The sequence below is a fragment of the Lissotriton vulgaris genome, chromosome 4_1, assembly GCF_964263255.1.
Source record: "Lissotriton vulgaris chromosome 4_1, aLisVul1.2, whole genome shotgun sequence".
Lineage (NCBI taxonomy): Eukaryota > Metazoa > Chordata > Amphibia > Caudata > Salamandridae > Lissotriton > Lissotriton vulgaris.
In genome coordinates, this window is record NC_141691.1 from 1,642,364,018 (window position 1) to 1,642,376,427 (window position 12,410).

The following is a 12,410-nucleotide window of genomic DNA, read 5'->3' on the forward strand; positions in this document are numbered from 1 at the left end:
CTGGTAGTACCAGCATTTCGAGGAGGTGTCGGCTGGATTAGTAGGGAGGTGGGGTAACCTGGAGTGGAATATGGATACACTCTGATGCCCCAGTCCGAAGGGTGGTCTTGTGGTTCAAAAAGACTCCTGCCCAGCTGGCCGACTTGAGTGACACTAGCGTTACCTCGGACGGTTGGGTGCCTCTTGGTGGGAGAAATTCGATAGATTCTATGTCCTCCGATGCCAGGCCTGCGAACCCTGGGATGCCTTCCACGAGTTTTATTATGTTAGATCTGTTGAGGATATCTTGTCGACCCCTTGATTTATATTCTGGTGCCAGTAGGACGTGAAAGAGTGAGGAATCATTTTTATTCTCTTCTTTGGGTAGGCTTGGGGCCGACTTGTTGATTTTATTAGTAGACAGGCCTGCGTCTGTTTTCTGCACCTGTTGCATTGGACAATTAGGAACCTTCAATGAAGGATGACTGGTTTTGGGCACAGTTGTTTTTTGGATGTAAATTGTTTTTGTGAAATTCATTCTTGTTTTTACAGTGTCCAAGCGTGGAGGAGTTGTGACCGACATTGGGTTAGATTTTATTAAAGTAACCGTGGGCCCTATTGGGCTTGGCTCAACAGTTTTGGTCATTAGATTTTCCACGGCTATGCTTGATTCTTCGGTTGCTGCTCCCGTAGCTGGTTCGGTAAGATCTTGGATACCCCCCAAGGATGGCTGGGTGGCGCTTGCTGGTGAATCCCCTTTTAATTTGGGGGCACTGGGACTTGTTAAAGTTGGTGGGACATCTGTCTCACTTGTGGCTTTCTTATCAACTGCCTTCGCAAAGAGGGGAAAGAAGTCCTGGTGTGCGGCATTTGCTTTGGCTCTTGTTTTGTTTCTATGTTTGCGCTGTCGTTTGCGCTCTCTGTTGCTGCATGGTGGCGGGGGGGCTGACAACGCTTCTGATTTGGAGGGTACCAAGGCCACTGGGCTGGCCATTAACCTGGTCACAGGGTTATCCATGCAGGTTGTGTGTCCGGTGGAAGCCCCGGCGTTTTCACTCGTCACTTCAGTTCGGTCAGAACCCGTTGTTGCTGGTTGGAGGTGTCCGCTTTTTGGCTGATCGTTTAGCTGGTTTGTGCTTGGTTCTGTGCCACCACTTGGCTTAAAGCCTTTATTAGTAGTGGACCATGGGTTAGTAGAGGCTTGGTCCGTTACCGATGGTCTTTGCTGTTGCAGACCAGAATTTGTGGATGAGTTACCCCCCTTCAGCGACTTAACTTCCTTTATGACACTGGATAGAAAGTCTGGAAGCGAAGAAAGTGAGTCAATGATTGGGGAGCAACAGCAGACAGACTGTACGAGCTTGGTCGAGGCTGGTGCTCCTAATATTATCAAGTTGTTCAATTTGTCGAGTTTGTTATCTATCCCTGCCGTGAACAGGGCTAGAGTATTCAAAAGGTCGACCTGCACGTCCAGTTTGTCCGAATGATAATTTAGTGCGTTAACTGTTTGTTGAAACGTTAGGAGGAGTTGTGGCCAGACTCCGGTTACTGTTAGGTCTTCTTTGTTAGAGTTAATGTTTGGCGTATGATTGGGGGAGTTTTGGGTGTTTTTGAAAAAGAATGACAGATCCGCTAAGAGCTGGTCGTTCGGATCGGTTTTCTTGGCTGTTTCTCGAGGAGATGATATTTTTGCTGCTGGTGGTGAGAATACAGAGTGCTGAGGACTTGACACGACGTTGTCTATGCGCTGGGGACTTAGCGTGACCGGGAGCTGATTTAATGTGTTTATGACTTGGGGTGAATGGGACGTTTGGAGAGTGATATTGCGCACATGGGGATTTTGCACATGAATTTGTGCAAGAGTTGATTGGCAGTGGGGAACCATTGTAGGTTCATTTGACGGGGTGTGCTCTTGTTGAGAGGTAAGTGCAGGGGACTCTGGTCTCGGTTTGTGATCTGAAAAGGAACTTGGGTTAGGTTGCAGGTCCACCAGGGAGGACTGGAGCGGGCATACTCCTTGCTTGTCTGTTCCAGCTGATAAAAGTTGCTGTCCTAATTGCAACTGTGGTTGAAAAATGACTGCGGGGTTTTGTTTAGGGCTTACATCCCTGGCCAAGCCGAGATAGAATCGTTGAAAGTTGATCCAAAGATATACACTCCCGGGGGTTGGGCAGACTTTTTGGATTTCATTGACCACTGTAATGGGGATAACAGTTGTGGAGGAGGCACGCTTATTTCGGCCGGTTGGTCCGGAGCACCAAGCCTTGCTGCGTCCTGGGGCTGGGACTGTGGATGCGTATCCAACGTGGGTGGCCTTCTGGAGTAACTCAGGAGCAACACAAGAGAGACCTGGGAGGTACCTGGGTGGTTGTACAGGGTGTACAGGGTTGGGGATCTCTCAGCAGCAGGCAGGCAGTGGCTCTACGCGACGTGCGTACGGTTCAGGGCAGAGGGGGAGGGCTTGTATCGCGTTTGTTAGCAGCTCCTACTGCCGGTTATCCAGCCCAGCCCTACCACAGCTAACAGTGGCGGGGTGCCTCTCCACACCCTTACTCCCTCCCACATGCAATTAGCCGACTTACCGGCACACCACCGCTCTGCTGGAGTCCCCGACCCGATCTGGACCTCAATCGGCTCCCGGCTCCCTGACCGCACAGCTCGCAGCAACCCAGCTGCACGGCCTCAGCCAGTCTCCGCCCACCTCACACTCACCACACCTGCCCGTCGGCACGTCCGGGCAACAGCCGCACCTTCCGTCAGTAGGGCGCGGCCTCGGTACTATTCTGCGCACTGCAAACTCTGTTCTGTGTGAAAAGTGAATGTTGAATGCGTGATGCAATTGATAGTACAGTGGTGTGTAGGTGAGTAGAGTAGTTGGGTGTATAGTGGAGTGGAGTGGACTGGTGTGCTGTGCAGTGTCGGAAAGTGTAGTTGAGTGGAGCAGAGGGTTACAAAGTGGATTAAAGTGTTGTATAGTGGAGTGGGGTGGAGTAGAGTGGAGTGCTGTACAATATGGTAGAGTGAAGTGGGATAGACTGTTGTACAGTTGAGTGGCACAGAAAAGAGTAGAGTGGAGTGGTGAAGTACAGTGGAGTTGTGTCTCGTAGAGTATATTTACTGGGGTACAGCGGCATAGTGGGAGCTGTGTAGAGTGTCACAAAGTGGAATAAAGTGTCTGAGCATGGGCGAATTTTGCGAATTCGCAATCCGCGAATTTGCGGATTTGCGAATTCGTGATCCGCAAAATTCGCGAATTTGTGCGAATTTGCGGATTTTTGTTTTTTTGCATGTTCGCTGGTTTTTTTGCGTGTTCGCTGGGTTTTTCGTCTGTTCGCGAGCCGCTTGCATAGCGAAGTTACCCATGCAGTCGTTTATGGGAGAGGGAGAGATAGATAGATAGATAGATAGATAGATAGATAGATAGATAGATAGATAGATAGATAGATAGATAGATAGATAGATAGATAGATAGATAGATAGATAGATAGATAAAGAGAGGGAAAGAGAGAGGGAGAGAGAGAACGAGAGAAAGAAAGAGAGGCCGGATCTCTGAAGGGCCAGATTCCTGAGTTGCCCCTACAGAACATACAGCTTTTTATTTTTAGCAAAATGCATATGAAAATTGTGCTGTAAAGGTCTCTTTTAGTTTAACCCCTCCTGACAACTCAAAATGGGTTTATTTGCCATCCTCTCCCTTCTTCCTGTTTTTAGGTTTCGACCTGGCGAGGGGCACGCAGTGCCCCTCCCATTTTGAAAACTTTTTTCTTCAGTAGGGATGTTTGGACCGCCTCTGTTTCCAATTGGCTAGCTCCATAAATGGAGACTAGCCATTGGGAGACAGAGGCTGTCAATCACGCTTTCTTGCGAAAACGCGATTCGGGGGCGTTTCTTGTTCTTTTTTTAAGCCCCGCCCCTTTGTCCTGGGCCGCGCTGTGATTGGCTGCCGGCCCGGGACACCCCCGTGACGCCAGCCAATCACAGCACGGCCCGGGACCTGACTTGTTCATTGTTGTATTTTGCTTCCCTTTTAGGAACGCGCTTGAAGTTCACAATGGGACTATAAACACTTTTTTGTATTAAACAATACGGTGGCAGCCCTGGTCCGAGAAAAATATCGACACTCTGGTTGTGTAACTAAGATCATTAAAGACGGCCGAAAGCTAAATTACATTTTGGAGTAAAATGCTGGCTCTAATTTTGAAATGGGAATTCATTATTTGTTTGGTTTAACTACCATTTAAGAATAGATGATGCAGCTTCCCCAAAAAAATTGTGTTAACTATTTCTTTCGTATTGGCTGTTTATAAGCTAATATTTAAAGAGAAGCTTAATCGGTGTAGCTTTTACTTTTTTCTAATAGCAGTGAAGGAAATACAAGAAGTGCCCTCATATAAAAACGCTTTTTTTTTAGAACACGACTCAAAATGAACATTATATTACTCTAAACGCTCTCTCCAAAATATGTTTTTTTTTTAACCAAGGTCTACTTTACCCTACCCATTTGCTCCCTCTGGCCACAGGAACCCCAAACCCCAGGATCAAAGTACGTAACACTTGCCAGATATTTCCGGCAGCTGTCACCTACTTGCTGTTTCGATCGCGATATGACGGCTGCCTAGTGAAAACGCCGCAAATCCTTACTACATGACTTTACAGCCTCCCTACCTGCAACTCGTTCTCCGCGCCTCGGTGCATTGCCGGACACTGGACGCCCTGGCGCTGATGGCCCGGCCGCGGTGGACACTGGAGTATGGGGATGCGAGGCGCACGTTAGGCCACGGACCGAGTTTCCTGGTAGGAAGGCGGAGGAAAGCAAAGTTTAAAACCCAATCTGGCTGTCGCCACTCCCCGGCTCCTCCCACCACTACCGGCCCTCGGCTTTCAGTTTCGTTTCTCTGGGTCCGTGGCGAGGATCGGTAGGGAAAAATATTTGTTTGTGTGGGGGGATAACAGTGCCAAGCTGTGTGGTGCTCTGCGCTTGTTATGTCCATACATCGTTTCTTTGATGAAAAATAAATTTCTTCATGTTCAAAAGATCCATGAAAGGTATGGCATTTGGATTATGATTTGTCGGGAACCGCTGTATTCTTTTTAAATCTAGTAATTCAGCTTCTTTTGCTTCAATAATCCTTTAGGGATAGTTTTAACAATGCTAATGTGATTTTTTGTATTTACAGTTTTCGTTCCACGTTCAACAAGCATTGGCAAAGTCAATAGGTTTCGCCTTTGCAAAACCTATTTGATTTGTCAGGTTTTTAGCCCCTCCCCCCCCGCTTCCGTGTCTTTCCCGCCCCCCCGCTTCCGTGTCTTTCCCGCCCCCCCCCCCTTCCGTGTCTTTCCCGCCAGCCAGCACTGCACCCGATACGGGCAGCGAGGCTGCACCGATGTGGGCGGGCCAAAATCGCGGTCAGGAGTTTGGCATTCAAAGCTCCGTAGGAGATGCTGCCCGGCTTCCACTGTTGCACCACTTTCAGGGTTGGTGATGCTGTGGCCGTTCCCGCCCCTCCCCCCTCCCGCTTCCGTGTCTTTCCCGCCACCCCACGCTTCCGTGTCTTTCCCGCCTCCCCCCCTTCCGTGTCTTTCCCGCCCCCCCCTTCCGTGTCTTTCCCGCCAGCCAGCATTGCGCCCGATACGGGCAGCGAGGCTGCACCGATGTGGGCGGGCCAAAATCGCGGTCAGGGGTTTGGCATTCAAAGCTCCGTAGGAGATGCTGCCCGGCTTCCACTGTTGCACCACTTTCAGGGTTGGTGATGCTGTGGCCGTTCCCGCCCCTCCCCCCTCCCGCTTCCGTGTCTTTCCCGCCCCCCCTCCCCTTTCACTCTCCGTTGTCTTTCTTGAAAACACAGGTAGCAGCGGTGCACGGGTGTCCCGGAGCTGCGCCTCTCCCATGCCATGGAGTTGTAGGGGCAATGGTGGAAGGGGCAGCTGGCTGCGGACATCCACCAGGCACTGCGCTACAAGGTGAGTTCATGCATGAGTCAACCAGGGTGCATTGTGTGTTTTAGTATTCATTCTGGGATGACTGTGCTTCAGTGAATGTATTTGCACTTATGAAAGGTTGTGGTAGTATAGGAGATGGTGCATTGTTATGTAATTATACAACTTTTGAGTAGTGCAGCATTTGCACAACTAATGATTTCTTGGCGCTCTTGGCGCTGTAGGATTCTGTGGCCTGGTGCCTCTGTATTCTATAGCCTGGTGCCAGCATGTTTCCTTGCTCTGGGGCAGTGTCAGTGTATTCACTGGCCCAACTCATTACTGGCGCTTTTTGTAAGCCCAAGACTGTGTGCTTATTCCTTGAGCTGGTGTTTACGTATTTCCTGACCTACCCAGCTTGTAACAGGATCTCGTTGTGTGCCCTTTTCCTCCGTTTTTTGTCTCTCTCTGTCCCCGAAATGGACACCCACGTTTCTGTTGTCAGTGTGTTCTCTGTCATAGTCTAAATCTTTTCCTTATCCTGCCAGTGACCTGGTGACACTATGCAGGGTCCGTTAGGGGAGGGGGGAAAGGGAAGGCCAGTCTGGTCTTGCATCCTCCTACCAACAGCCACTCGAGTGTTGAGCACTGTTTGGATGTCTGCTTCCTTCTGTCCCGTCCCTATTTCATTATTAGTGCATTGCGTGTTATAGAGTTGGTTCTTTTCCATTCTGTTGTGGTGTGTTCCCTGGCCCACAGTTGATGCATGTCTTGCTTGGAAAGGGATATCATGTCCCCTAGTTGAAGTATTGGTGTTCTCTGCTCCATTGTCTTATTGCTCAAGTGTTTTTGCCTCAAATCAAAATCCTCCGCTTCTATTCAGTATTATCTGTTGTGTTCTCACTGATTTGTCAGGTCCTTGCTCATTCTCTTATGGCTGAGATACCCGCCACCCCCTCTCAACACAATCCCCAAGAACTGGGAAACCGGAAACAATTCTGAACTTTTGGAAGGCGGGAGGGAGTTACCGTCCCGGCCGTATTTATTAAAATATGAAACAAAATTAAAACATTAAAATAACAGTTTCATATCATGTACAATTTCATATCCACATTACGATGTTTTGGCTAACCTTAACACATTTCTAATACAAAGGTTCTCCTAGCCGATACTAACATCCTTACAAATGCATTTCAAATTGAAATTGTACATCCTAACGTTAAGGGACATCGGCAAGGTCGTAACTGGTGTCAGATCCCTAAACCAGAACTCCCCCCTCACTTGTGAGGGGCGGCCGCACAGAGGTCTGCACCTCATGTGCCATACCAATTTCCCTTGTCTTGACGGGGGCCCCTGTTAACTCGACGCCATCTACGTGGTCGTCCGAGGACTCGTGTGAGGTGTCTAGAAGGTAGCGTAGACCCCCCTCCCCACCCCACACAACTTACCACATCTGCCGTCGCAGATGTCCTGGCCCCGGGAAATTCCCAGGAGGGGCCCGTAGCCCCTCCTATCCAGGGAGGGGCCTTGACCGCCTTCCCTTTCCTTTAGGCGTCCCGTCCTTTAGAAGGGACCGCCTCCCCGTTGAGGGGCCAATGGCCACCTCCCCCCGGGCGCTCCCATCCGTAATGGGTGACGCCCCCCCCTAGGGATCTTCCAATGACTGCTCACCGATCATGACCTTACCGCCCGACCAAACAATAAATACGACAAGATTAATTACTAAAGAGAAAAAGACATTTAAACCTCAAGCAGTTCAAGTATAACTCTCTAAAAACATTACTGATCACTCTGATGCAAGTCTTTAATAAAGCATACTGCGAAGGATTATCCACTTTATTGCAAACAGAATCACAAACTTTATTCAGAACAACCTGTAAGAAAACAACGACTACGTCAATCGACTTTATTCCAAAACAACTTGCTGTGTTCAGGGGCTGGTGGGTGGGTCAAAATTGGCTCTTCGTTCCGTCTCGAGCTCACGTGCAGCGAGGAGGTGCAGCTTCAGAGCACAGGAACAAGAGGATGCTTCCTTGTATTATCGCTCCTTTTATTCTTCTTTGTGCGGGCGTAAACCCGCCTCCTCCCGCCTCCGGGGGCGTGGCTGACGGCTTCAGTGTCTAGGACAGCCCACTCTTGGGCGGGAAAAAAGCGCGCCCCGGCTACGCCGCTTTGGGCATACCAGCCGAGGCGCGCCTCCCGCCCAAAATGGCTTCCCGGGGGGATCGGGGTACTCCACCATACGTTCGGGGGGACCGAGTGGTCGCCCCTTTCCAGACGCAAAGTATGTGCCTCCTGTTCTATGATGGGTGTACCCCGGGACCTTTTGCTTTCTGTGTGTCTGTGTATTGCCTGTACATAAATCCATGTGCTTCTTCTCCCAGTGTAGGCATATCCCCTCTTCTATGTGCCATTGTCCATTTGTTCCCTGATCATGTGTAAGTGTATCCCTGTGTCCGGTCCCAATGTTAACTGCATGCCTGTTATCCTAGTCTCCATGTTAGTGTACCCCTGATCCTGGTATCAGTATATCATTGCCCCTCTGTTGCTGTACTGGCAACTCTAAAAAGTGTCAGTGTCCAATGTTAGGTCTCTTGTCACTTTATTAGTATATTATTGCCCCAGTGATGCTTTATTGACAAATCTTGTGTGTCTCAATATGTACATATAGAGCTACAATTAAAAGGCAGAATCTTATTCAAGGACACTTTTCACTAGGTAAGACCTGGCAAAGTGTGTCCATGGAATATAGCCCTGGGTGTCGAAGGCAAATGCTGAAATGTAAAAATAACAATTTCAGCAATAACTCTAAAACCCTAAGGGCAGTCTCCTAATGGAAGGGTAACACCATAACCGGAAATTATCACACTCCATGCTTTCGGGATTTTCAGGTAAAATATTGCTGCATCAGGAGTGCCTTAAAAACTTAAGTGTGAGGGCTGTGACAGCTGTGAGGGCTGTGACAGCTGTGAGGGCTGTGGCAGCTGTGACAGCTGTGAGGGCTGTGACAGCTGTGAGGGCTGTGACAGCTGTGAGAGCTGTGACAGCTGTGAGAGCTGTGTGGGCTGTGAGTTGTGTGGGCTGTGAGAGTTGTGTGGGCTGTGAGAGTTGTGTGGGCTGTGCGAGTGCTGTGAGAGTTGTGTGGGCTGTGAGAGTTGTGTGGGCTGTGAGAGTTGTGTGGGCTGTGAGAGTTGTGTGGGCTGTGAGAGTTGTGTGGGCTGTGAGGGCTGTGAGGGCTGTGTGGGCTGTGTGGGCTGTGAGGGCTGTGTGGGCTGTGAGGGCTGTGAGGGCTGTGAGGGCTGTGAGGGCTGTGTGGGCTGTGAGGGCTGTGTGGGCTGTGAGGGCTGTGTGGGCTGTGTGGGCTGTGAGGGCTGTGTGGGCTGTGTGGGCTGTGAGGGCTGTGAGTTGTGGGGGCTGTGAGGGCTGTGAGTTGTGTGGGCTGTGAGGGCTGTGAGTTGTGTGGGCTGTGAGGGCTGTGAGGGCTGTGAGAGTTGTGTGGGCGGTGTGGGCTGTGAGAGCTGTTGGCAATGTAAATAACAATGCCATTTATTTATAAGTAAAAAAGAAAAAAGAAATGTCATGAGCAATACCAATAACTCTAACTTTTCCAAAGGCGAAACCATTGCATTGTAAATGCTTGTTTATATCTGTAAGTGCTTCCTGATGAGGTTTATTTCCTTGGACAGGTGCCTCGTTGCCTACTTGTAACTATTCTCTGACCATGCTTCAAGGGTCAGAGCAGGGTCAGAGAATAGTTGCAAGTAGGCAACAAGGTGCCAGGAAGCAATTAGCAGCAGGTGTCCAAGTTGAAGTTAATTTGTTTGTAACCCTTTTGTAAAAGGTTACAAAGAAATTAGGTTCAACTTTTGCACCTGCTGCTGTAACCCTTGCTTGGCTGAAAATTCGTCCCCGCTGATTCGCGGATATTACCGCGATTTCGCGAGATTCGCGGATTGCGAAATTGTGGAAAATCCGCAAATTCGCCCGCCAAACGGATTTTACGCCCACCCTTAAAAGTGTCATAAGGTGGTATAGAGTAAAGTAGAATGTTGTACAGTGTAGTGCTATACAGTGGAGTATTTGTGGTATAGTGGAGGGGCATAGACTGTTGTTGAGTGGAGTATGGTGTTGAACGGAGCTCAGTGGGGTGGCATGGACTGGAGTGGAATGGAGTACTGTATAGTGGACTGGCGTAGGCTTGAGTGGCATACAGTGCAATAGCATAGAGTGGGGTGGCGTAGAGCAAAGTGGTGTAGTGCCGAGTGCCATAGAGTGGAATAGCATAGCATGGTGTGGAGTTAGAGTAGAGTTACGTATATTGGAATAGATTAGAGTACAGTATCATGGAGTGGATTGGCTTACAGTAGAGTAGCGGTAATTACAATGGAGTAGAGTGGAGTGGCGTACAGTGGAATAGCGTACAGTAGAGTGCAGTAGAGTGGAGTGGCATGAAGTGATATAAAGTGGAGTGGGCTAATTGGTAGAGTAATGTATTTATATATTTCTGTAATATTTTTATAGCAGTTCATGATGTTTTTTTAACGCTTTTTTTAAGAAGTGCTTAATTTGTAGGTATTATTGCTGTACTCTGTTACTCTGTAAATTTCTCTAAAGATTTAAATATGTCAAAAATAGAAAATACACTGTAGTACACTATATTTCTAAAATATAGTGCAGTATAGTCTATTTTCATTTTGTACATGTTTTTTTAATATTTATTTGAAACACTGCAGTACTTCCAAGGAACTACCTCAGCACTCCGTACATTTTTATTTTAAATATATAGAAACATAAATAGTTTTCCCTACCTCTTACTACTTTATTAAAATGGTAAGAGGTAGGCCAAAGTGCACCTAAAAACTACATGGCTCTCTTTAACTTTTGTAAAGGCATTTATTAGCCATTCACATAATGGCCAGTCATCAACAGGTGCTACAGTACTTTTGAAAAATACCACAAAATGTTGTGCAAATACTGCAGTAACAAATATCACAAATGTAAAATGCCATTTAGTTAAGAAAAAAAACTAACCCTACTTACCTGTAGTACCCAAAGGGGCCATCTGTGCACCATAACGTCTAATTCAAGCAAATTTCAAGTAAGTCCATTCAGCTGTTCTTGCTACTTGAGATACAAAAGTATATGGAAAATGCAGTTGTGGAAAATGCATTGTTGGGACTCCCCCCATTTTATCTTTTCACTTCCTTGAACAATCATTGCAAAACTTTCCATCCTCCATCAATGTAGGAAAATCTGTAGGCTAGGATGGGTTTGTGGAGATTTGTAAAATGGAGCAAAGTTATTAGCAACTCAAATTCTAAGGAATTTCCATACCTGGGAAACCTAACTATAACTACAAAATGGCTACATTAAAACTGAAACCCACCCATAATTGAACTCGCCTAAGCCTCCCTCTTGCGAGAAGAAATCACACCAACAACTTGATGCAATGATATCCAGCTCCTCATCAAATCCTACCCAGAGAAGGCCATCTTTCTATCCTCCATAGTTTCATTCTTCCGCCAGGCCCTGCAGGAGCAACTTCACTCTGAGAGAAGACAATTATTTTAACCGTGCGTGATATCCTCAACTGGACTGGATAACCCTCAGAAGATTTGATTCCCTTGGCCCCTAAAGTTTTCCTAATTTCTAATATCTTTCTTTTGATAAGCAGTATATCTTGGCACATGTCGAGCAAGAAAAGGAAGCAGCAGTTTTTGTATGACACAGATTTTTATGCATGCTATACTCAGTATAACCTCTCATTTGAATCCACAACTACTATCACTGCTGCCCCTGTTCCTCAATCATTTTCCTTCCTTCTAGAGGAAAGTCTGTAAGCTCTGTGCACTCTCCAAGATGGTGTCTCCTCCATATGTTCTATCAGTATTTTATCTATCATCTACAGGAAGGCATCCACCTTTACTGATTCTGGCAGCTAAGTATTTAAACTGAGCACCTCTCCATGACTTTTCCAGCAGCCCAGTGAACTGTTCTAACTTCACCATGTTGCAGACTGTGCAGTCTTTAAATTCTGCTCTCAGTTATAAGACTGCTTTTTTGGTGTGCTCCTGGCTTTTCACCTTGGAGATTGTTGCTGACAAAGCTGCTGATACCATCATCATCAAATACTTTATTTTCAATCGCAGAGATCTTATAAAGTGCAAAGTGCCATTCAGAATAACGATAGTACACCCAATGAAAGTAATATACACTGAGCAATATACAGCAATATTTAAAAACAGTACAAAGTTAAAAGTCGAAAAAGTAGTCCGATATAAAGATTTAGGAGAACTGTGTAATACATTTGGAATGCTTGATCCATAATGCATGCCAGAATCTGGCCAGTCCAAAGATCAACAGCCCTGCGCATATAGGTGGCTAGGATTCTCATGACCTCCAAATAATGCCCAGGTCCTACCAATCTACATAATGGCACAATCCAAATAATACGGAGGTTTTTATAATAAGGGCAAAAAAAAACAAGTGGACTATTGACTCTGGGCAAGTGTTAC